The sequence below is a fragment of the Pseudorca crassidens genome, chromosome 3, assembly GCF_039906515.1.
Source record: "Pseudorca crassidens isolate mPseCra1 chromosome 3, mPseCra1.hap1, whole genome shotgun sequence".
Taxonomy (NCBI): domain Eukaryota; kingdom Metazoa; phylum Chordata; class Mammalia; order Artiodactyla; family Delphinidae; genus Pseudorca; species Pseudorca crassidens.
The window spans coordinates 143,427,212-143,452,693 of record NC_090298.1 but is presented as its reverse complement, the minus strand read 5'-3'; the positions used below and the strand labels follow the sequence as shown (position 1 = coordinate 143,452,693).

At 43.4% G+C, this 25,482-nt stretch overlaps 1 long non-coding RNA gene across 1 annotated transcript; it reads left to right on the top strand.

Moving 5' to 3' along the window:
- Positions 1-284: 284 nt before the first annotated feature.
- Positions 285-6,851, top strand: LOC137220874 (uncharacterized). The gene is made up of 4 exons (XR_010941822.1): positions 285-478; positions 1,614-1,783; positions 2,735-2,992; positions 6,398-6,851. It is a non-coding gene; the product is annotated as an uncharacterized lncRNA (long non-coding RNA).
- The last annotated feature ends 18,631 nt before the right edge of the window (positions 6,852-25,482 follow it).

Sequence of the window (25,482 nt, the reverse complement as noted above, 5' to 3'; positions counted from 1 at the left end):
CTAACAAAAGTACGAAGCTGAAAAAAAATTAAAACAAAAACTCTTGCCTCTAGGAAGGAAAAAAGGAGACGGAAGAAGAAAGAAGAAGAGGCAGAAGAAGAGAAAGAGCTGCCCTGAGCGAACGTGATTGGCTAGTACCGTGCGGGGCTGTCCTGACGGTCCTTCTCAGCCCCTCAGCCCTGGAAGATGCATCGTGCAACTCGCTGCACAGATGAGGAAGCAGGTTCCACGTCATGACAGAACCTGTCCAGGTTCACAGAGCCAATAAGCGGCTAACAGGGATTTGAGCTCCCGCCTGTCTGATCCCCGAGCTTGTGTGCTCTGTTGGGTACTTGGAAGTCTTCTTCCTTAGAAGACATTTTTCACGGATTGGATGGTAGAGAGGTATCTGCTTGTATCCATCAGGGTCTGGGCAGGAAACAGCAAGCACACTCACCCCAGGCCCTGATGGTAAGTGCAAGTCAAGGGTGTGGGCAAGGTGAGATGCCTGGGGAGCTACTCCCCCAGACCCAAAGGGATGAAAGGAGGTAGCAGTTCCAGGAATCTGAACAGAGACAGTTATGTAGAGGAGCCCCTTCCCCAGGGTGGGGTTCGGGTGTGGAGGCTGCATACCCCACTTCCTTCCTCTACTTCCCCTGATCTCCAGATGCGCTCCCTACTGCCCAAATTACACTGAAAAGCAAAGGGCGGGGGAGCTAGTTTTCCAAGTCAGCCTCCTAGGACAAAAAGCAGAAGAGAGACGAGTAAAGAGCAGATGTGGGGTGGGATGATGGAGGACCAGTCTTCCTTCAATTATGAAGAGTTCCAGTGGCAGGCTGCCTCCCCTCCCAGAGCCGGGCGGTAAAGTCCCTGCTGGCCCGTCCTAACTTGTTCTGAGAGTTCTTGAAAGATCTTGTCAGGAGGCAGGAAAGCATCCCTCGGAGCTGGTGAGAGAAGGACATCCAGTCCATTTTACAGATGCAGAAGTTGAGGTCCAAAAAGGGCAACGATTGGCACAAACACAACTAGGGGCAGCACCAGGAAGAGAAGATGGCAGATGGATTGTTCATTCTGGCCTCTAGCTGGCATCTTAATCCATCCATCCTTCATTCATTCATTCAGCAATTATCTAATTATCTATGGAGAAGCCAAGGTGTCCCAGACGTCCTAATCGACAGAAAGCCTGGGGCGATGATGTATTTTTTCATTCTTCCATGGTTCAGTTATAAATAGTGATAATCACTGACATCTATTCAGTGCTTACTGTTTGCCAGGGACTGTGCGAGGAACTTGCCTCTTGCCTGCATTATCTCATTCAGTCCCCACAATAACTCTCGGAGGGAGGTATGATTGTTACTGTCTCCAGTTTACAAATAGGAAATCGAGACTTAGCTTAAGTAACTTGTCCACCATCACCCAGCTGGGAAGCAATGAAACTGAGCTCAGAGCTCAGCTCTTTCTGACTCCAGAAGCTAGTGTTTAAGCCCTGGGCTGCATTTCAGAGGCCCAAACTGGTCACCAGTAGGCCAGGTGCTGCCCATAGACGTGCTTTAGTTGTTTTTAACCAAGCCAACGTGCAAAAACTGGGAGATTTCATTTGTAAAAATCCAGATTTCCTTACTTTCCTTTTGAAGGTCTGGAAGACTTGGCTACACGAGGCATGCGTTTCTTCCGGGCACAGCTGCCTGCTATGCAACTTGCCCATGGCTGTCTGCCGCCTCTCTCCATAGACAGCCAGGTTTGTGGTCCTGGCTGGTCTGCCTCTTCGTTCCACGGCAAAATGCAATAGAGAGCATGATACGGGGTGAGTGCCCCCAGGGTGGGGACTGGGGCTTTATGCCCTGGGCAGGGTCACTTTTCCTGCCACTTGGCCAAACCCATGGGAAACCCTCCAATACAAAGGATCCAGGGCAGTAAACAGCTAATAACCTACCTTTCCTCTGCTCCTCCTGGCCGGCCCCGGCAATGGAGCACAAAAGGCAGCCCCACGATGCCAGGAAAATGCCCAACCAAAGAGGCCCGTCTCCAAATGCAGCCCACGACAACCCCATTGAAGGCAGATAAAACATTTTCAACAATATCACCTTTTATCTTTCTCTGTGGGCCAAAGGGGTAAAACACAGTTGCCAAACACAAATTAACGTGTAATTATTGTCCTTGCCTGAATCATTTTCTTTCATGTGTCAGAGCACGCTGAGCAAATAGCACCACACCTTGAACTTTAATTGTGGTGATCAGGGCTCTGAGCCACAGGAAAGTCTTGCTAACGCCTCCTTCAGCTCTGACTTTCAAGTTGAAGCAACTGATTTTTTTTTTCCCCTCCTCGTCTCTTCTTTTTAAGGAAAAGAGACATATATTGGGGGACGTCTCAGGGCTGCTGCAACCAATAGCATGCCTGCTTGGCTATGGGAAAGTGCTTCTCCCACCACAAACCAAATATAAATACAGCCGCCTCTGACAGGTGACTTAGTGAGTTAATAGCTGTTCTTTTCTCTTATTCATTTGGTGGCTAATTATTTGCCTAGTGAGTTTTAGACCACCTATCTTTGTATTAATACTCTAATGGGATACACACTATATTGTTTATCTGCTAAGATGGTCTTGAAGTTTGAGTTGCATGAGAGTAGCAAAGGGAAAAGAGAAGTAGGGGCTTACCATGGGCCTCTGTTGAAAGGAACATGGGCTGGCATCTTCTGATCCTCTAAGCCTGGTTTTGTACGTTATTTTGAGCCGTTTCTTCTTTCTGTCTCTGCAGACATAAGGCGACACTCCCAGGTACGTGGTGATAGTGATGGTTTAGACACGAAAAACCAGCTCTTCACTCACAGGAAAATCGCCTCCCTCTTGTCATTGGGGAAGATAGAATTCAAAGACATCTATGGGGAATCAAAACACAACTGCGGTTCTCCATGACTTCCAGTGCCTCAGCCCCGGGCATGACATCATCATTGAATGGAAGTTCAATCAGCTCTTCCCGAGGCTCATTTGGGATCCTTGGAGATGAGGGAAGATGGTGAGGTTGATGACTTCGCTTTCCTTTAAGTAATTCATGAATCTGGGGGCTGTTTTGAACACGAGACACGAAAGGTCCTTGAGTCTAGAAATGTTTAATCTTTTCCATTGTAGTATTCTTCATTACGATGTGCCCAGCCCATGAAAGTTAGTATTCACATGACTGACACCTAGTAGGTACTCAGCAATGTATGATAAGTAGAGGAATAAAATATGCATAAATGGATATCTTAAGAATTCATTTTGTGGGGGATAGGGGATTTCGTTGGGGATAGGGTTAATTCTTTATTCATGCAGCCGTGAATGCATGAATTTATTTACTCAACAGTAATTAAGTGCCTACCCCAAGAACTGAGGGTTCTATAAAGAGAAAGACTCAACCCCTGCTCTCAATAGGAGTCCGGAAGAGGCAAACATAGGTGGGAAAGTTTCAGAGCCCTGGAGTTAGGGCTACTATGGAGACAAACACAGCTGGGGTGCTTGCTGAGTGCTGAACAGCGATTCTTTGAGTGTAATTCTGACATGATATTTTCATTGACATTAACGATGAAGATGAAAGTCAAAGAACAAGGACTATGTTGGAGCCCCACTTGTTTATCAATGTTGTTAGCAACTTCTTTGCGAAGTTGAATACTAGTTTTCAAATATCGAAAGAATATTTTCTTCCGTTTTGGGGGGCTATTCACAATGCAATGCAGCAAGTAGAAGCTGCACTGTTGAGATTTTCTCCATCACTTTGTTAAATCTAGTCAATCAACACAGCAATAAACTAAGCCCTGATAGGTAGCATTTGCCAATTTCCATGGTGTAAATATTCCAACTGTGGCTGATCTCAAAGCTACGACTGTGATGTCACTGAGAGTTGCACAGCAGTGCCGCATTACGTAGCATCGCCACCATACAGATGCACTGGATGTAAATAATCTTCAGAGTATAGATATTAGTAAAATGTAATAAAGTAATTAGGAAGTGACAAGTTTTGAGTATTTATGACCTTTGTTTTTAATATAATTTACTTAATTATGTGTTTATAATTGAATCTTTAATAATTGCTGTGTTTAACAGCCGCCTTGCAAAATTCCTGACAATTTAATAATTGGCTTTCATAGATCGGTAAGGGCAGGCTCCGGCCCATTCCTGGGCCTAACCCAAAAGAGAGGTCAAGGAGGGCTTCCCGGAGAAGGAGATCCCTGAGCCGAGAAGCACCATAGTGTGGAGAAGATATTGGGCTCCATCCAAAGTCCAACTCCAGGGATTTGAATCTCAAGTCTGCCTCTTCCTGGCTCTGTGACCTTGTTGCTAGTTGCTTGGCTATTCTATGCCTCAGTTTCCTGTTCCTTAAAGTGGGCATGATAATGCCTAACTCCCAGGTTTGCTTTGTAGATGACGTATCTGGCCTCTAGAGATGCTCTCACGTGTTAATTCTTATTGAAAGACAAGTTGGAGCCCGAGGGGAGGTGGGGGAGGATGGGGGCCATTCCAGACAGACTGGGAGAGCTAATGCACAAAGGCAGACAGGGAGAGAGCCAGGGGTTCATAGAAAGAGCCAGTTGTTCTGCAGACACAGAATCCCTGAAAGGACAAATGAGGCTGGAAGAGTAAGCAGGGGTCTTGAATGTCATGCTCAGAAACTTCGCCTTGATCCTGGAGGTGGGTCCCTCTGCTCCAGGGGAGGACTGTCTGGGCTTGTTTCCCCATCTTGAAAACAGAGCTCACTCAGCCCATCCCATCACTTGGGATGATTATAGCGATTAAAAGGACTACCTGGCAGACAGTAAAAATGGTTTAGTTATCATTGTTTTTATTATTCTGAGAGCCCTGCTCGGTGCCTGGGAATGACAGGAGATGAATGAAGGTTTGTTATTTATGCTGGACTGTCATGGTCAGATGGCCCCCAGGTAGAGCTGGGAAGGCCTCTGGAAAAGATCTACCTGCTGCCAGAAGTGGCTTTCCTCAGGTGGCGATCTGGAGAGCCCAAGAGGTCAACACCTAGGGGAACTCTGTTTGAGTCCCTTTGAAAGAGTGATCACACCAGGTGGTGTCCTCACAGCCCACAGAAGCTGCTGTCAGTTTCCCAGGCGGCTGCCAGCTGGTGCTGACGTCCACAGGATGCCATGTGACCCCATCATGGCTGCCCAGAGACCTGGCCCTGAGACTACCTTTTCTTCCTGTGCTGGGTACCCTGTGCTGGGTAGTCAGGTTGATCATCTAGATAATTTTTAGGCCCTAAATGCTATTGCTGAGGAAACAATCAGAGACATTTGCTTGTTTGTTCTGCAAGAAATCACCAGTTTGCCTGTTTATAGAAAGCTATTCAAGTCTCTGCCATTGGGCCTGAACAGACGCAAGCCAAGAACTTTCTGTTGCTTTTTTAATGAAATACCTACTGTGTGACAGGGGCTTTCCCAGAATACCACCCACAGTTGTTTGTGAGAGATTTCTGGAGATAAGTCTGGTGGACAGAGGAGCAATGTGTTGACGAAGCATCTGCACGGCTGTTGTCTCATTAAAGCCTTAGGATGGCTTGAGGGGCAGTTGGTAAGAGTGCCTTTTCAGAGATAAGAAAAATGAGCCACAGAGAAGTTAAGTGAATAATGATAACCAGGATGAGTGTTGAGCATCTAGGACAGTGCAGTAGTTTCACATGCATGAACCCATTCCCCAGTCGCTGCACCAGGGTAAAGGAGGTCCTATTATTAACAGCCTCATTTTACAGCTGAAGACTCTGAAGCTTAGACAGATCTTAGCTGCTAAGTGGTGGAACAAGCGTGTCAGCCCTGTTATCACTCCAGAATCCAAGCTCTTAACCATGCCTGGCGAAGGGCCCAGGGCTGGGAGGTGGAGACGGGGCTGCAACCAGCCGGGTTTGTCTCTGAGGGGCTGTGTTCCCCACCACTGTTGCGGCTACCATCTTCTCCCACTCAGAGTGGAGATTTTCACCTGGGGCTAAGATTCAACCGCCAACGCCAGCGCTGTGTGGGTTCAGGTATATCCATTGTTTCTGGGTCCACTTGATGAGACCACTGGGTCTCATCCATTTCTAGATATCAATTTAGAAAATTAGAATGAAACTAAAAACCACCCTTTGGCCTCCCTCAAGCTTCTTCTCTCCCCCCAACAAAGGTGCAGCCCCAGGGGTGAGTGAGGCATTACTCCGTGTCCGGGGAGGGCTGGGGAGAAAGGTGCTGGGTAAACATCACACCAGATGTTTTTGTTCTGCCTCTGCGTACCAGCGGGCTGAGAGGGACCAGCTCCTCTGGGAACTGCCAACTTTGCTATTTCTCACTGCACCCGCTGCTCCATGCCTGGACCAGACACTTCATAGCATGCATCTCCTCCCAAACAGCATCTCATGTTTTTTGTTTGTTTGTTTATTTTTCCCTTTTTTTCTCTTCTTTTATTGTAGCCAAATTCACACCAATTTAAGAGAGCTCATTCTCCACCTCTCCCCTAGGAAACGAAGCAGAGAGAGAATGAGAGAGGACAGGAGGCTGAAGGAGCAGAAAACCATCAGAGAGCAAATCTATACGCTGTGCTAAATGCCACTGGGAGAGAGGTTTTCCCATTATTTTCTGCTTACCTCGGTGGAATCTGTTTCTCATAATAAAAATATAGTCAAGAATGACTGGTGGGGGCTTCCCTGGTGGCGCAGTGGTTAAGAATCCACCTGCCAATGCAGGGGACACGGGTTCAAGCCCTGGTCCAGGAAGATCCCATATGCCACGGAGCAACTAAGCCCGTGTGCCACAACTACTGAGCCTGTGCTCTAGAGCCCATGCTCCACAACAAGAGAAGCTACCACAATGAGAAGCCCGTGCACCACAACGAAGAGTATCCCCCGCTCGCCGCAACTAGAGAAAGTCCGCATGCAGCAACAAAGACCCAATGCAGCCAAAAATAAATAAATAAATTTAAAAAAAAAAAAGAATGACTGGTGGGCCCCTCATCTCTGAGGAGGGTGAGGGAGCACCGTACTCAGGGTCATTTGGAATCTCAGCTCTGCTATCCATTCCTGTGTGACCTCGGGCAAGTGTCTTAACCTCACTGAGTGTCTGCAGCCTCCTCTGTGAAATGAAAGAATAGAGACAGGGGCTGGTTCACCCTTCCCTGAGCCTCGCAGATCTCTGTGGAAATGATCGTTGTGCCCATTTTACAGATGAGAAAACTGAGGCACAGAGAGGTTAAGTAATTTGTCCTAAGTCATAGAACTAGAAAGTGGCAGAATCAGGATTCAAAACCCAGGCCCCCTGCTCAAAATACTCATTTTCTTCCCCTTCTCTTCCCATCGCTTAACCTGAATTTGGTCACTATTCAATATCGTCTCTCTGCCTAGGAGAATCTTGGCCATAGGAGGGCTGAGAGAGGACTGACCTACCCACAGGAGAACCGTGGAGGTTCTCCACTGTCAGTTTTCTCCCCCACAACCCTTTTCCTTTGTAGATCATTTTCAAAATAGAGTTAAGCCAAAATAATAAATTATAAACCATCCATAATCCCACCCACTGCAAGATAACGACTTTTAACTCCTAGAGCTTTACTCCAGACACCTTTCTATATATATAAATACATGCTTTTAAATATCTAACAAAAAATAGCATTATGATGCATAAGCTTTTGCTTTGATTTTTAGTCCTAAGGTGGATATAGCTTTATGAATTATATGATTATAGATATACATTGTCTATCTAATATACATTTCCTGTAGATGATGCAGGAAATGATGAGGTAAAAAATCACTCCCACACCCCCAGCCTGAAGTGATCACTGTTCACTTCACCACATGGGTCCTCCCCAGCCTTTCTCTATGTAGGATAATGTATGTACACTACATTTGTTTTTGTACGAATTTACTGACATGGGAAAATGCCCACAATATAATATTACAGAAAAAATAACCATTCAAAAAACTGCAAGCATGGTTACATTTTTGAATGGTTATTTTTTTCTGTAATATTATATTGTGGGTATTTCCCCATGTCAATAAATATAGCCCACATCATGATTGCCAATGACCACACAATAGTTCATCTTATGCATGCGTCATAATTTAACCATTCTCCCACTGTTGGTCACCTAGATCGCTTCTAACTTTTTCTTTTTACAAACAGTGCTGTGACGAATAGCCATATGGCTGAGTTTTTGAGCATCCTTAGTTATTTCCTTAAAATTAATTCTGAGAATTAGAAAGTCATGGGCTTAAATAAGAACTCTGCTCTGGGACACTCAAATGCAAAGGTTTTCAGGAAGAGCTCATGTAACGTGGGGTTGGTGAGCCAACTGCATTCTAGAGGATACATTTGAATAATTAGTGTTTATTTTGCCTCCTGAAGAGGAAATGCTATTTCTCAGTTGGACTCAGTCTCTTTCTTTTTCTAATGTTCACATCATTCATGCTTACATCCGCAGGTCAGATGCCAGCCAGGCTCGCTGCAGCTCTTGAGGTCCAAATAGATCAAATCCCCATTATCATGTCTTTCTGAATTTTCTAGATTCCTGTGTGTCCTCCCTCAACTGCAGGTACATCTTGGCCAGCTTCCACAGAAAAAGCATTGCCCATCACGCATTTCTTCCATTCCTGCAGAGTTTTCTGCGAGATTCCGATAAGGTATAATGTTCACTCCCACAAGATATCAAGGTATTTCTTCCAAATGAATGCAGTACTTTCCGAAAGAAAACTTTTGTTGAATAAATTTCTCTATATCTGCCTTACCTTACCTATCTCCATTTTATTTATAATACGTCTATGGGACTGTCTCCATTTAAAATATTTTGTTCAATTGTGCCCATCTACCTAAGGTATGTGCTTAGAAATTCCAGCAATAATTTGTCATTCACACTGCTTCATCGAACCAAAGTGAGTATAGCTATCAACTGTGTGCTCTGATTTGGGTTCTAAAATTATACTTAGCACACTTCACACAAACAAAATAATAAAATAAAGTAAAATTAAATTAAATTTGTAGAATTTTAGCTCCTTTCTCAACCTTCTGCCTTGCATTATAATGACTTGTTTATATTTATATGTCCACCTTTACCCTCCATTGGTTGTTCATTTATTTAAGGCAAAGACAAAATCATTCAATTTTAGACACTTCATCTCCGTCTCCCCAGGCCCTAGCCCCAGCATGATGCCTAAGACAACGTTAGCCTCCAACAAATGCCCACACATTTAATTGACTAGGATGCCCTTGGATCCTCAGAGTGTTCACAGATCTTCTCAGGTGGGTCCCCATAAATAACAACACTGTCATTAATACATACAAAGTTACACAGACTGTGTCAACAATGAGCCGGACAAATGTTTGTTTTTATCCATCTCAGGAGTTGGTTCCTTTCTGGTGCGATGAGAAAATAAACAGAGATCAGACTCTGAAAGCCAGTGGGTTTGGATGGCTTAGGCAAGGCTTTCTTTCCAGGTGGTTCACATTGGGATCTGTCCTTGAAGAGCTGAGGGGTCTCCAGTTTCTATCTCTCAGCCCACTGGATCTCCTGCATGTACCAGAATTCAATTTGGACTAACAGCTGAAGGGATGTTTTCTAGCTACAGAATCCAAGGCATCCTAGAAGGCAGGAATTATAAGCTTAATTGGAGCCCCTTTTTCAGGATCAAAGAGGGTCACAGTCTTCCATCTCCATCTCCAAAATTCTTCCATTTTACATAGTATTTCCTCTCTTTGTTTACCCTAATATCTCAAATTTGGAGAGGAAAAAAGCTATCTAAAACCTTACTTAAAGCTCTTTTTAAGAAGATATCTATCCTATGCCTGGGAAATAATTGTTTGACCAATCAGAGATGAAAAAATTTCCTTCTAGTACAGAAGGTCCATTCTTCCTGAATCTATAATTTGGCAGGCACTATCAAATGCTTTTACATGGATTATCCCTTGTATTTCCTACAATGACTCTGTGAGGTAGGGGGGAAAATGCCCATTTTAAAGATCTGGAAACTGAAGTTCAGGAAGGGAAACTGTCTTGAAGACTTGGGACCTACTGCTACTACAAGACGGACTAGGACATGCTTGTTAATATAAACTTATAATCACTGTTTAGTTGCTGCTGTATATATGCCTTATGGCTCCCAAGCCAAATTATTATCTCCTTCAGGAACATAATCATGTGTTTAAATTTTGTGCCTCTCCCAGAACCTAGAACAGGGTTGAATTCACTATCAAGTTCATAAAGTGCAACTTGAAGTCCATCACCCCCTTGCTCAGGCTTCTCATTTCTTGCTAAAGAAAATGCAACCTAAATAAATTCTTTGGCTTGATACTGAAGGACCACTACAACTGACCCCAATCTCTCTTTCAAACATTTTATTCTCAGCATTCCCTTAAACATCTTCATTCCAGTCAAACCGATGTGTTAAGAATTCACCAAGCCTGTCTTGTGCCTTCCCACCCCAGTGCCTTTGCACATGCGATTCCCTCAGCCCAATCCATTCTCTCCTCTTTTATTCCCTGCCTCCACTCCTCTTCACCTACTGACATCTTCATTTGGGTAACAAACCCACGACCAGATTCTGAATTCAGAGGGTACATTTCTGGGGACAGAGCTGAGGGGGTATGGCTGTACCATTGATTGGTGAAAAAGTAAAGAAAAAACATGTTTCACCCTTCTACTACCTTTTATGTGCATATCACAGTTTGACCACCGGCATGTCAATCACATGTTACACTCTTCTGCTAATAGCTTTTCATCTTAGTCTTAATAATAATTTTGTCCATAAATATTACCTTTAAACATTATAAAAGAGGCCACTTTTGAGGCGATGCTTGGGAAGAGCACATGCTTTACTTTTCCTCTCCCTGTCTTCCCAGCTATGCTTCTGCTTGGATATTGTCAGTTTTCTGACAGTTTCCTCTGTCTTCCCAACACCAAGTCAGGGCCCTCACAGTGTCCCCATAGCCCTGGGTCTTCCCTTTCACAATACGGACTATACTGAATGCAATTGTACTTTGATATTCCATCTTTTCAACTAGACCGTGAACCCTTAAAGGGCAAGGTTGTGAATATTCACCTTTCTGGCCCCAGGAACCAACCTAGGCCTGGCACAAGTGGGTATCAGGAAATATTTTATGAAACCTTAATTAACCAGACTGACCCTTAGCCTCAGACCCTCCCGTTGCTTAAGCTCTCACCCCTCCTCTCCTGCAGGGGTAATGGCTCCTTGTGAGAACTTTTTGCAGTTTCATCCAAGTAAAAGGCCACTGCTCAGCGTTCTGTAAAGGATGCGCCGGCGTGCTCAGAACAGACGACATACAAGCAAATCGCATGTGTAACGTACGCACAGCTCCCCCAGTGAAACCTGATCGCGCCACCCAGCTGCCGCCACCAACGCATGTTCCGTATCACCTCTTCAGAAGAGGTGTCTTGATTTGCCAGCAGCCTTGAGTTGTGTCCCCTCTCCCGGGTGGGCCTGAAGCCAGACAGCCAGAAAGGAGTTCTTTTTATCCAAATAGACTGTCGAATTACTGATGACTTCAGATGCCAAGAGGCTTTGATCAAGATTTCTGCACCAGGCCCTGTATAACCACCAACACTTCAACCAGACTGCTTTTCATTATTGTATCATCTCAACACATTAAAAAAAATATATCATTTAGCTGGTAATGGTTTGCACAGAAAGAGATGGTTCATTGAGCTCTGCTTCTTGTCCAGTTTTCTAAGTGGGGAAGCAAGTCTGCACTGTGGGAGTGGGTTTTGATATATTTCATGTCCTCTGGGTGCTACTGCAGTGGAGCGTGCTGTCCCCACCTGCTTCGAATCTATTAGGAAACTTGTATGGGGTTTTGATTGCCACAGTTTGATTGGGTGCTAGGGTTGGAGATGACGAGGTAGGAACAAAACAAGACCAACCCATAATCCTAACAGTCAGTCTCTAATGAGCTGGTGTTTGTTGGAAGATATTTTCTTGTGACAAATACTGGAAATTGTCATGGCCTTTAATAAAGTGTAGCCGGGAATCCATCAAGCACAGAGGTGGATACTTCACTACGGTTCTCTGCAGAAGGACTCTTCTCCCACCACCAAAAATAAATGATAATGATGAAATCCTGGGAGCCTCTAGAAGGAGCTAATAAGCTAGTCCCTTGAAGAAAGAGATTTCAGAAACTTCTGGAAGTTGTATTGATTTTTTTCAGATGGCATGCTGAGATTATAGACGGTTCTGGCAAAGAATGGACCATGAGATTTAGTGCAAATTGCTCACTGTGTCTGGGTCTCAGTTTCACCAATTGTAAATTAAAGGAGAAGAGATTCTAAAAAGAGGTCCGGGTAACCCCAATTCTGTGATTCTAAGTCCCTCTTTCCTGTTGGAATCTGTGGTGATTAACTGGAAAGGGCCGTGGTCAGGGAATTGAGCAGCCTGGGTTTAGGGCCTGCTCTGCTAACTACTAACGCAGTTGACTGCTAACTCTGAGTGTAACTGGTTGAACAGTGGCCCCCTAAAAGATGTGTCTACATCCTAATCCTGGAACCTGTTAATGTGACCTTATTTGTGAAAAGGGTGGGTACAGATATAATTAAGAATTTTGAGATGCCGAGATCATTGGGATTATCTGGGTGAATCCTAAACCCAATGACGAGTGTTCTTATAAGAGAGAAGCAGAGAGAGATTTGACACAGACAGAAGATGAGGAGACAGATATTGGAGTGATGTGGCCTCAAGCCAAGGAATGTGGGCGACCACCAGAAGCTGGTAGAGGCAAGGAAAAGAATCTCCCATAGAGCCTCCAGAGGGAGCATGGCCCCACTAACGTCTTGATTTCAGATATCTGCCCCCCAGAACTGTGAAAGAACAAATGTCTGATGTTTTATAGTCATCAACTTGTGGTAATTGTTATAGCAGCCACAGGACGCTAATACAGCGAGTGTGAGAAGTATGTAACCACTTGGAATCTCTGTTTCTCCCTGTAGAGGACAAATAAATAAGTCCAACCTTGCAAAGTTATTTCTAAGAGAAAATTCCACATAAGAAAATGTCCAGTGCTGTGCCTGGTGCACCGTAGGTGCTCAGGACATGTAGTTGAAAGGAGAAAGAGGTAGCGTTAGCATTTACTGGAATGTGTGCTAGTCGGGATGCTTTTTTTGCACAGGATGGAGCCACAGAGTTACTAGCTTAGGTTTGGTTGAGAATTTATGGGAGATTTCCTGTAACTATAGAAGACTAGGCTTACAACAGAGCCCCAGAGAAAATAAGATCAAGTAAACTAGGAATAGAGGGAAAGTTCCTCAACTTGATTTTAAAACATCTACAAAAAACCCTATATTTAACATTATACGTAATGGTGAGAAACTAGAAGCTTACCTGCTAAGATTAAGAACAAAGCAAGAATAAAACTCCTCGAAGATAACATAGGAGAAAGCCTAGATGACCTTGGATATGACAATGACCTTTTAGATATAATACTAAAGGCACAGTCCATGAAAGAAATACTTGATAAGCTGGACTTCATTAAAATTAAAAACTTTTGCTCTACAAAAGACAATGTCAATGAGAAGACAAACCACAGACTGAGAGAAAATACTTGCAAAAGACACATCTGAAAAAGGACTGTTTTCCAAAATATACAAAAAAAAAAAAACCTTAAAACTCAACAATAAGAAAACAAACGACCTGATTTAAGAATGGTCCAAGGATCTTCACATACACCTCATCAAAGAAGACATACAGATGGCAAATACACATGTGAAAAGATGCTCCACATCATATGTCATCTGGGAAATGCAAATTAAGACAACAATGAGATACCACTACATACCCATTAGTACAGCCAAAATCCAGAACACTGACAACACCAAGTGCTGACAAGGATGTGGAGCAATGGGAACTCTTATTCATTGTTGGTGAGATTGCAAAATGGTACAGCCACTCTGGAAGATAGTTTGTGATTTTCATTCAAAACTAAACATACTGACAACGGATTAATCTTCCAAATTTACAAGCAGCTCATGCAGCTCAATATCAAAAAAACAAACAACCTAATCCAAAAATGGGCAGAAGACTAAACAGACATTTCTCTAAAGAAGATATACAGATTGCCAACAAACACATGAAAGAATGCTCAACATCATTAATCATTAGATAAATGCAAATCAAAACTACAGTGAGGTATCACCTCACACCAGTCAGAATGGCCATCATCAAAAAATCTAGAAACAATAAATGCTGGAGAGGGTGTGGAGAAAAGGGAACACTCCTGCACTGCTGGTGGGAATGTGAATTGGTACAGCCACTATGGAGAACAGTATGGAGGTTCCTTAAAAAACTATAAATAGAACTACCATACAACCCAGCAATCCCACTACTGGGCGTATACCCTGAGAAAACCATAATTCAAAAAGAGTCATGTACCACAATGTTCATTGCAGCTCTATTTACAATTGCCAGGACATGGGAGCAACCTAAGTGTCCATTGACAGATGAATGGATAAAGAAGATGTGGCACATATATACACTGGAATATTACTCAGCCATAAAAAGAAACAGAATTGAGTTATTTGTAGTGAGGTGGCTGGACCTAGAGTCTGTCATACAGAGTGAAGTAAGTCAGAAACAGAAAAACAAATACCATATGCTAACACATATATATGGAATCTAAAAAAAAAAAAGGTTCTGAAGAACCTAGGGACAGGACAGGAATAAAGACGCAGACGTAGAGAATGTACTTGAGGACAAGGGGAGGGGGAAGGGTAAGATATGAGAGAGTGGCATGGACATATATACACTAAGAAATGTAAAATAGATAGCTAGTGGGAAGCAGCCGCATAGCACAGGGAGATCAGCTCGGTGCTTTGTGACCACCTAGAGGGGTGGGATAGGGAGGGTGGGAGGGAGGAAGACGCAAGAGGGAGGAGATATGGGGATATATGTATGTGTATAGCTGATTCACTTTGTTATAAAGCAGAAACTAACACACCATTGTAAAGCAATTATACTCCAATAAAGATGTTTAAAAATTTTTTTAAATAAAAAAATTTTAAATTGATCAAACAAACAAAAAAAACCTAAACATACTTTTACCATATGATCTAGCAATCATACTTCTTGGTATTTACTCAAATGAGTTGAAAAATTATACCCACACAAAAACCTGCATACAGATGTTTACAGTGGCTTTATTCATAATTGCCAAAACTTGGAAGCAACCAAGATGCCTTCAGTAAGTGGATGGATAAATAAACTGTGGTACATGCAGGCGATGGAATATTATTCAGCACTAAAAAGAAATGAGCTATCAAGCCATCAAAGGCATGGAAGAAACTCCAATGCATAATACTAAGGAAAACAAGCCAATCTGTAAAGGATACATATTGTATGATTCCGACCATGTCATTCTGGAAAAGGCAAAACTATGGAGACAATAAAATGATCAGTGGTTACTAGAGGTTGGATATGGAGAAGGGATGACTAGCCAGAGCACAGGGGAATTTTAGGGCAGTGAAATACCCTGTAACTTCTAACAACGGATACAGGTCATTACACATTTGTCCAAACCCATAGAACGTACAACACCAAGAGTGAACCATAATGTAAGCTATGGACTTTGGGTGATGATGACGTTATCAATGTAGGCTCATCAACTGTCACATAGATACCACATTGATGGGGGATGTTCATGATGGAGGAGGCTAGACAGGTGTCACAGCAGGGGGTATATAAGAAATCTTTGTACCTTCCTCTCAATTTTGCTGTGAGCTTAAAACTGCTCTACAAAATGTTTTTTTAAATAAAATAAATAAAACCAGAAACTCTAATACCTTCAGAACTCTCTCACAGCCTCTCTCTGAGAGCAGAAGGCATTATTTCTCACTGCAGAGTAACTTTCTCAGCCAAGGGAGGCTTCAAAGTTTCCTACAGCTTCAGGCTCACATTTTTATAAGAGTGCACTTCCCTCCTCCCCTTGACATTCATTAAAACAAAACTTCCAAGAGAGATTCTGATTGGTCAGGCTTGGGTCAGGGTCCCACTTGCACCGGGAGGCAACAAAGTAGAAGTTGCACTGGTTGCCTTCACTAGACGTAGTGGCTATAGTCAGGCTGTGAATTAACAGGCTGTGCTTATCCCCATAGAGAGGAGGGGGCTGGGCAGGTGAAACAGTAGATACCCACCTCCTCGCATTTGGCAATGTTTAGGGGTGCAGGGTACAGGTATTGCTTTTATCAATCACCATCCTTCCCAGTTTGATTAAATAATTTGGTGGAAATATTCAGAGTTGAAGAAGTTCAAGTTCCTACAGTATTTGTCATCTTTAGAGTATAGCATTTGAGGGCTTCCCTGGTGGGGCAGTGGTTGAGAGTCCACCTGCCGATGCAGGGGACACGGGTTCGTGCCCTGGTCCGGGAAGATCCCACATGCCACGGAGCGGCTGGGCCCGTGAGCCATGGCCACTGAGCCTGCACGTCCAGAGCCTGTGCTCCGCAATGGGAGAGGCCACAACAGTGAGAGGCCCACGTACCGCAAAAAAAAAAAAAAAAAGACCTTGCAGATCTCGTAGCAGAGGTGGGAAATGGTCTTTGCCACTGGATTGATTGCTCCATGAAAGCTGGAGCTGTATCTGCCTTTAGCTGTTGCCTACTTGTTGCTCTAGGTTCTACCGCAGAGCCTGGCACACAGAGTATCCCTTTCTTTTGCATAAGCTTAGACTCTGTTGAGCTGGCTTGGGGTCATGGCAGGGGCAGGGGCAGAAGATGAGGGCTGAATATGGGGTCATATTCATAAGCATAAGGTCTCACATCTCTAACTCTTGCTTCAGCTAGAGAATTTCCATTTTTATCTGTATAACGTATCAGGCATCCTAATGAGTCTTTTTGAGAAAAGAGCTGTGCTACCAAACAAGTTTGGCAATCAATCACCGGACTAGATAATGCCTCTGCTCCCTTCCAGCTCTGACAATCAGCAAATTAACACCCGGTCCCATCAGGGGAGGTGGAGGATCCCCGAGGATAGGTTCATGGAAATTTGTTATTTGTATTCTCTTGTGATATTCATTCACAACTCTCAAGTTATTCCAAATAAATGACAAAAGCTAAGTGCATTTGATTTTCAGTCACTTCTTGGGTGTCTAAACTTGGAATCTGTGTGCTTGGAGTAGAGGCATCTCCAAAGAGGTTGTCGTTTGGCTCATGGCGGCGGCGGCAGCAGCAGTTAACAGTGAGCAAAGCTTGCTGTTCATAGCCAGTGCCTTATAATTATTGCCTTCTCTAGCACTAGCGTTCAGGCAATAAAAAAAAATCTCTGTCCATCTTTTTCTGTGATGCGATAGAAAAAAAAAGTTATATGCTGTAAATTGGTGCAGCCGCTATGGAGAAAAGTATGGAGGTTCTTAAAAAAACTAAAAATAGAGTCACCATACAAGCCTGCGATCCCACTCCTGGGTTTATATCCAGAGAAAACTCTAATTTGAAAAGATACATGCACCCCTGTGTTCATAGCAGCACTATTCACAATAGCCAAGACATGGAAGCAACCTAAATGGCTATCGACAGATGAATTGGTAAAGGAGATGTGGTACATATATACAATGGAATACTACTCAGCCATAAAAAGGAATGAAATAATGCCATTTGCAACAACATGGATGGACCTAGAGATTATCATACTAAGTGAAGTAGGTCAGACAAAAACAAATATAATATGATATCACTTATATGTGGAATCTAAGATATGATACAAATGAACTTACTTACAAAACAGAAATAGACTCACAGAAATAGAAAACAAACTTATGGTTACCAAAGGGGAAAATGGGGGGAGGGATAAATTTGGAATTTGGGATTAACATATACACAATACTGCATATAAAATAGATAAGCAACAAGGACCTACTGTATAGCACAGGGAACTATAATCAATGTCTTGTGATAACCTATAATAGAAAAGAATCTGAAAAAGAATATATGTGTATATATATATATATATATGTATAACAGAATCACGTTGCTGTACATCTGAAATTTTGTAAGACAACTATACTTCAATTTGAAATATTATATTTCTATCATTGACATTATAATTCTTCTAAGGGAGGGAACTGCCTTTGTTTGGGAGCACCACCTTCATAAGTTGTTTGTTGGAAGAAATCAGAATGTTAGCTGGTTCAAAGTTCTAAAGGCATGTGTGTGTGTGTGTGTGTGTGTGTGTGTGTGTGTGTGTGTGTGTGTTGGTGTGGGAAGGGAAGAAATTTGTTATACGTAAGACAAGGAAAGAATTTGTTGCTCCAGTGGGGGAGGTGGAGGGATGAGAGAAGAAAGAAATGGGAAAGGACAGTCCAAGTCAATCCCATTGAGGACACCAGGGACTCACTGAGTCCCTGGTCAGTGGTCATGGAAAGACCCCCACAGAATAAAGTGGCCAAAGGACATTTTAAGGGCTGTGAAATCTACTGCTGTATTTAAAGTTGTTTGCACTTTTATAATATAAACATTTCCTCTGCATTCTCTCCCTGCTCCATAAACAAACAGAATTTTTCATAAATTCTACTGTTTCACGATTCTTGGAAAAGTCCGTGAAAAGTCAAAAAAAAATCTGTACTTTTTGTTTGTTTGTTTTGTTTTTTTGGAGAAACTCAGAAGTTTTGGCTTGGAGGTGCCAAATGGAGACAGCACCCAAAGAGAAAAACCCAAGGAAATGAATGCCCAGGAGGTGAAGGGGGTGATAATGTAAGCCCCCGGAGAGAAAACTTTGGACTTCTACAGGCCCTGGGAGGGGAGAAATTGGAATAAAATTGATCTGGCTTTTAGGGAGCAAGACCTAGCTGACTTCTAGGTTGCCTGTCCTCAAAACATTTTATTATCCACACATAGTCTAGGAACTTCCCTTAGACTGTAAACTTCTCTGGTGTGCCTGATGGGGGTCTGATGAAGATAGGAGGGAATCTCCTACTAATGCCTCAAGACAGAACTTGCTTATTCTGGACAGTGATGCCCTCAGACGCAGGCAAGTGGTGCCCTGCTGTGGGCCCCGCACTTCAGAGGATGCGACATGTCGAAATCACAGGCAAAAAGGCATTAGCTGAATATGACCCAGTGTTTTAGTATCTGTGGACTGGGCACACCGCACAGTCCATGCCCCTAAACCACCACTTCTCTGCTAACACCGTTCAGGCCCCTGGAAAATGCTTCCACATCTTCTGCTTTCTGTCCTTGACACAGAATGCAGGTGCATTCAGATGCTGGGAAGATTTGCGTGCCGTACCATGATCGACATTGGCGTGATGCTGCTTCAGAGAGCAGAGCGTGTGAACCATGGGAGGACTTGGGTAAGAGAAAACACAAGTTCATTAACTTGCTCAATCTTTCTCCTCAGATAGTATGAATGGATGGTTTTACAAAATGCCAGGTTTCCCATTTGATGACCTCTCTTCACTTTCCAAATCAGGGTTCTATACAAACTCACGAGTTGACATTGAGTTTGCATCAGCTGCACTTGGAGGCTGAGAACTTTGCAATATTAAGCAATGGATTTGACACTCTAATTTGTACAGATAGAGGTCTAGGTGTAACATGCACGAAACCTGCTACTGCCTCTTTATTTTAGCAGTTGGATGGACATTGAAACGTTTTTGAAAAATGTTTAGATGTGAAAATGTTTAGAATATTTTAAACGTCTGCCTTTTATGGAAGGAAATTCTGACACATGATGAAGCTTGACATTACAGTAACTGAAACATCAGTCACAAAGGGACAAATAGTGTATCGTTCCACTTATATGAGTTCCCTAGAAGAGTCAAATTCACAGAGACAGAAAGTAGAATAGTAGTGGTTGCCAGGGGCTGGGGGGAAGGGGGGATGGGGAGTTGTTTAATGGGGACAGAGTTTCTGTTTTGCAAAATGAAGGAAATTATGGGGATTGATCTTGGTAATGGTTACACAATATGAATGTACTTAATACCACTGAACAGGTTAAATTTTATATTACGTGTGTATTACCACAACTTTTAAAACTTGTAATACACAAAATTGTAAATCAACTATACTTCAATAAAATTAAAAAACAATTTTAAACTTGCATAAACTTACAAATAAATAAATCATATTTTTAATCTGCTTTAAAAATAATTTCTCTTTGATATTTATCAATTATAATTTATATTTTTCCTTTTAACTTGAATAGATAACTGACTTTTTTAGAAGAAAATTTATTTCAGGTAATATATATATATAGAAAAATAATTTTTATTGCTTAATTTTTTCCATTTGTTTTACATTTCAGATCAAATATATTCACATTTTGTATATTTTGAATAGAACTATGTTTACTTAATAGGCGGTTAGCTTGATTAATTATTTTTAAACCTTCAGACACAAGATAAGGTGTGCTCAATTTGTCTCAAAAGCAGGACCTTCTGCTGGTGATGATGGGTCCTCCCTGTGTGCCCTGCTGCTCCCCAAGCACCTTGGTTTTCTTGCTGTTCACACTGCCCAGGAAACCCTTCTGTTCATTCTCTGCCTCCTGAATGCCTAACTATACCTCAAAGCCCAGCTCCAATGTCACCTCTTCTGGGAAGCCCTCAGTCATGTCAGGCAGAATAAATGTGTCCCTGTCCATTCCCTGCATTGTCACACCCACCCCTCACTGACTACACACTTTCTGTAACCCATCAGGACCCTATGGGGCCTTCCCAGGGCAGACCCTTCCCCCACATCCTCTGCTTTAGCTCCTCTCTCAAGTACCTAGATAATAGTATCTGATGCACATTTCTTGAGTTGCTTTACAGATGTGAAAAACCCCCACCACGTGGAAGATGTTAACTACTTGATGACCATGAACACATAGCCCCCAGGCCTCCTGGAGCCTAAGGATTGATAATGTTCACCCCGTGACACCACCCTCAACATCAAACAATCAAAGAATTGTGCACCAGCTGATCACACACCCTGCGATCCTTCTCCCTCACCTGGCGTTTAAAAAGGCTTTGCTGAAACCCTCTGGGGAGTCTGGGGGTTTGCGGGCATGAGCCACCCTTGCACGTCCCTGCAATAAACCTTTTTCTGCTCCAAACTCCGAAGTTTCAGTTTGTTTGGCCTCACTGTGCATTGGGCACACAAATTTGCCTTCAGTAACAATTTCACTGCATTTAGTCGTTTTTCTCACATCCCTTCCCTGCTCCAGGCTATAAGCTCCTTGCAGTCTGATACCGCGCTTTATTAGTCTTTACTTCCCAGTTTCTAGCCCAGCGAAGGTGATCACCACTGGCTGTTGAATAAATTTGTTTTCTTGATGAGGCAAAGTCATCATTTTAAATATAAGGAGCTACTGAGCTGAATAGAGCTTAGCACTAAAAGTCCCCTCTAGACTTTGCTTTTTGGGGTGAGGCATCCTCATGCTGCCGTTTGTCACGGCTATCTGCTTGGGCTCGACACCTTTCATCATCTTTCTGATTCGCTGCTGGAGAAAACGAAGAACAAGCAAGTTGTACGTAAGGAGGAAATGACGGTTCATCTCTGAAGAGGATGCTTGGACATTAGAGCGTGAGCGACAGCTGGTCCAGCTGCATGCAAGACTCCACTCCTTATTCCAGCTGTATAAAGATGCCATCTCAGCAGGGTAATCTTATATCCTTGTTTGCCTGGCACAGCCCAGGTTTACACCTATTGTCCCGACATAATTATTCATATTACCTGCTTATCACTCTCAACGTGTCCTGGTTTCACAAGGAGTCAACTACAGTGAGTCATCTTTGATGATGTTACATTGCCTTCCTTACTGCATGTCGCCATCATTAAAAAAAAAAAAAAAAAAAGGAGAAATGGAAAATACGTTCTAACCTTCTAAATTCTGAATGGTGAGTGGGTTTTTCTCACTCTCTCAGATCAATCCATGTTCATCACCCTGAGAAACCTGAGTCGGGGAGCTTCCTAATAACCCCACCCCCTCCCCAGCTTGACTCACCTCCCTCCACCTCCCCCTGCACACCCATAAATGTGTGTGAAACTCAGGAAATCATATTCTTAGAAGTTATTGGAATGTAAACGGTTGAAGGGCAAATAGTATCCTGTTCACCTTTGCCAAAGACAACATGGGATGGAATAAATTTGCGTCTGGAAAACAATCTCAGTTTGTAACCTGGGCGGACACGTGGTTGTCAAGAATCTTTGATGGCATAAACAGTCAGTTACACAAAATATATTACCCAGCACTAGTTCAGGGAATACAACCCGAAACGTAGCCTCCTTGGAACCCCCCTGGATGGATCCTTTCCATGGGGCCCTTTGGTCGTGTCAGGGATCCACTGTGGTCTGAATGATACTAAACTTTTAGATTCATTTATCCCTTTAAGGAATGAGGAAGAGGGAACTCAGAGGAAAATATCAATTCATACTGTATCTTTACAAGACCAAAAAAAAAAAAAAAAACTGAAAGAGAAGAAAGAGGGAGTGATAATGACTCTTTGCCCTCAGGTCCTGATGGAGTGGTGAGTCTCTCAGACACTTTAAGCAGGCGCCATGGATTGTGTAAGCGCTGACCGGCTGGCGGCCTGCCTACTTCACATGACAGTGATGTCTGATGGTTTTGGCAAGGGAGGTGGGGTGGAAAGGTGCCTGGGATCTAGGAGATGAAGAATGGGGGAAGGGAGGGGACCATGAGAATCCTGAAAATGAAGCATACAAGGGGCATAGATATCTTGATGTCAATGACATCCCTTTATTTCACGCAGGAGGGACAGCACCCCACTTTGTGCTGGGGCATGGAAATGAGGGCTGCACCCCGTAAAGGATGAACCCACATCGTTCCTCATTCCCTAGCCCTGGTTTTCATTCCCCGTGTATGGAGAACGATAAAATGTCCCCTCCTGCCTTCCTGCCGGGGTGGCTATCCACCTCCCACAGCTCAGGCTCCTGCTCGGGAATTTTGAAGATTTCTGTTTGCTGCAGAATGGGAGCAGACAGAGGCAAAAAATGGGAAGAGGATCTAACACCAAGTCCCCACTTCCTGTGTCTCAGACCCTATCCTGGGTGCAGCCACACGTTTTTCTTATGTAATCCCTGTCACAACCAGAAGTACTTCCTTTCCTGTTGTACACAGAAAGCCAGAAGCTCAGAGAACGTGAAAAGGCTAGTCCAGCTTTGCCTGTGTGTGGCAGAGCCATGATTTGAACCCAGAGATTTCTGGTTCTTTCCAAAGAGCTTGGCAGTTGTGTGACCAAAGGTGCACAGAACATCCTCCCCCAATGACCCACTGTCGCCTCCCTGCATTTCTTGCCAGTTCTCACTTCCCAGACTAGGTTCACACGGTCCCCTCCCCCACACACACACTGCCCCATTCTCCACCTGTTAAGGTCCAGTGTAGATGTCCTGTTTACCTGAGATGTCCCAATCTCAAGGTCGCTAGTATTTCCTATTTCCCCAGCCCTGTGTGGATCTTTTGGAAGGTATATTACTATTTTTTTAATTGCTAAGAGAAACACTTTCCCTATTTTATCTTCTCTGATATCAGAAAATGAATATATAATATAGTAATATATTTTCCATAAATGTTTTCATTAAAAGTTCCTATTAAGCTCATGGGTCAGAGAATGGAACACAAACAGCCATTCATCCTGGCTGGTGTGAGAATTAGTCCTTCATCCGTCTCCCTCCCCACAGGTTGAGTTTCTTGTCAGTGCCCCGTGTGTGGCCATCTTTGTGTCCCAACGCCAGCCCAGGGCCTCTGAGTAATTGCACTTAGTAAAAATGCTTTTATGTGCCACTAAGAGAAAGTTCTTATTTAATCCTTGGATAAATCCTGTGAAATATCTATTATTATCCTGTTTTGCAGGTGAAGAAACTGACTCACCTGAAAGTTAGGGATCCTGTGAAGGGGAGAGACTGAATTTGGACCCATACGTGTCCAATGTCTCAACACTCTCTCCTCTTCCTGCTGTTGGACAGAACGCCACTAGATTATGGGAAATACATGCTCACGTAAATGAGTTAAATACCAACATAAACGATTTCTCTCTAGGGTGCAATGTGCTATTAACTTGGATTCTTTACCTGTTGTGTCCCTGAAGGTCATAACATCCATCTCACAGAAGGTGAGCTGTATTGCCTTATGGACTGATTGACTGATTGATTCATTCATTCATTCAGCAAGCCAGCAAGCCAGCACGTGCTGGTCTCATCTCTACTGCATACAAAATCCTACAAGTTTGTAATGATGGGTCCAATGTGGTCCATGCCACAAGAAAACTAAAGCTTAGAATTGAATTCGATTTGATCGCAGGTATCTATTGAGCATCTACTCTGCACAGGAAACTGCTCTAGGATTTGGGGAAAGGAAGATGAACAGCCATGGTTCTTCCTTCTGGAGCTCATTAGAGTTGCATGCAAAACACCATTACATCCAGACCCTGTGAATTCTTTCCACTGAGCTCCCAGTTAGCCCAGGTGTACAAGCAGGACAGCAGGCTAGCTATTTCATAGCTTCTACACAGTTACTTCAAGTCTGGCCTTCCATCTTCTCTTCTGGGGCCCTCAGGAGCAAACATGTAGACACTTCATCTGTTTCTTCCCAGTATCATAGTAATGATAATAATTTAGGCCCTTTATTACATTTTTGAATCCTTACCATGACCCTAGGAGGATCATTACTCTCTCAATTTTACAGATGAGGAAATGGAGGTCCTGAGAGGTTAAGTCATTTTCCCCAGGTCACACAGCTAGGAGGTGAGGGAGCCGATTCGAACTTGGGCAGTCTGGGTATATTGACGCTGGGAAGCAAATATTACATGATATGGAAAGGGGGAGAGATGATAACACTCCAAGTAACTGCAAACAGCTATCCAAGGCATACTAGAGCCTTATGTGGGCTTCAGAGTTGACTTCTTGGCCTCGTTTATGTATTAAACCGTCTTTACAGGGGACGCTGATTTTACAAATACAAGCCTAGTGCCAGTCAGTTGGTTGCAGCCAAAATGAAGTGAGGATTAAAGCCTTGATCTGCCAAATTCTGACCAAAAGATTGGCTACTGGGGGGCAGAGGGGACAAATTTCCTCTACCCTGCTTCCTCCCCCAGGCTTAGCCTGGGACCAGGCCTTTGGGGCAAATGTGCAACTTCATTTAGAATCGATGGTTCATTGGTTGGCAACTGTGCCAGGTGCGGCTTCCTATGATATATGTAGATATATATAAATTTCCTGGTATTCTTTGGCACCGGGCCATTTCATCAAGGGGACTTTGCCACACTTTCAAATCATCCAATAAGGCCTGTGTAATGGGTCAGTCATTTGTGCTGGCTGGTTAGAATGCCAGTGCTTTATATCTAATCCTTGAGGCCAGAGCCAGGGGGAGTAGAACAGGTATTTCAAGCTTCTTTTCTCAAGACAGTGAAAAGGAACATAACAGTGCACAACATCAGGTCCCCGCAGAGGGGAGCCAGACACCCGTCCAGCAAAGCAACAAATGAACGAATGAACGGACAAATGAAATACGTAGTTCTGCCGGTGTTGTACGGACCAGCCACAGACTGTACCAAATGTGAGATTATGGTCATGTCTGGCCTTCAAAGT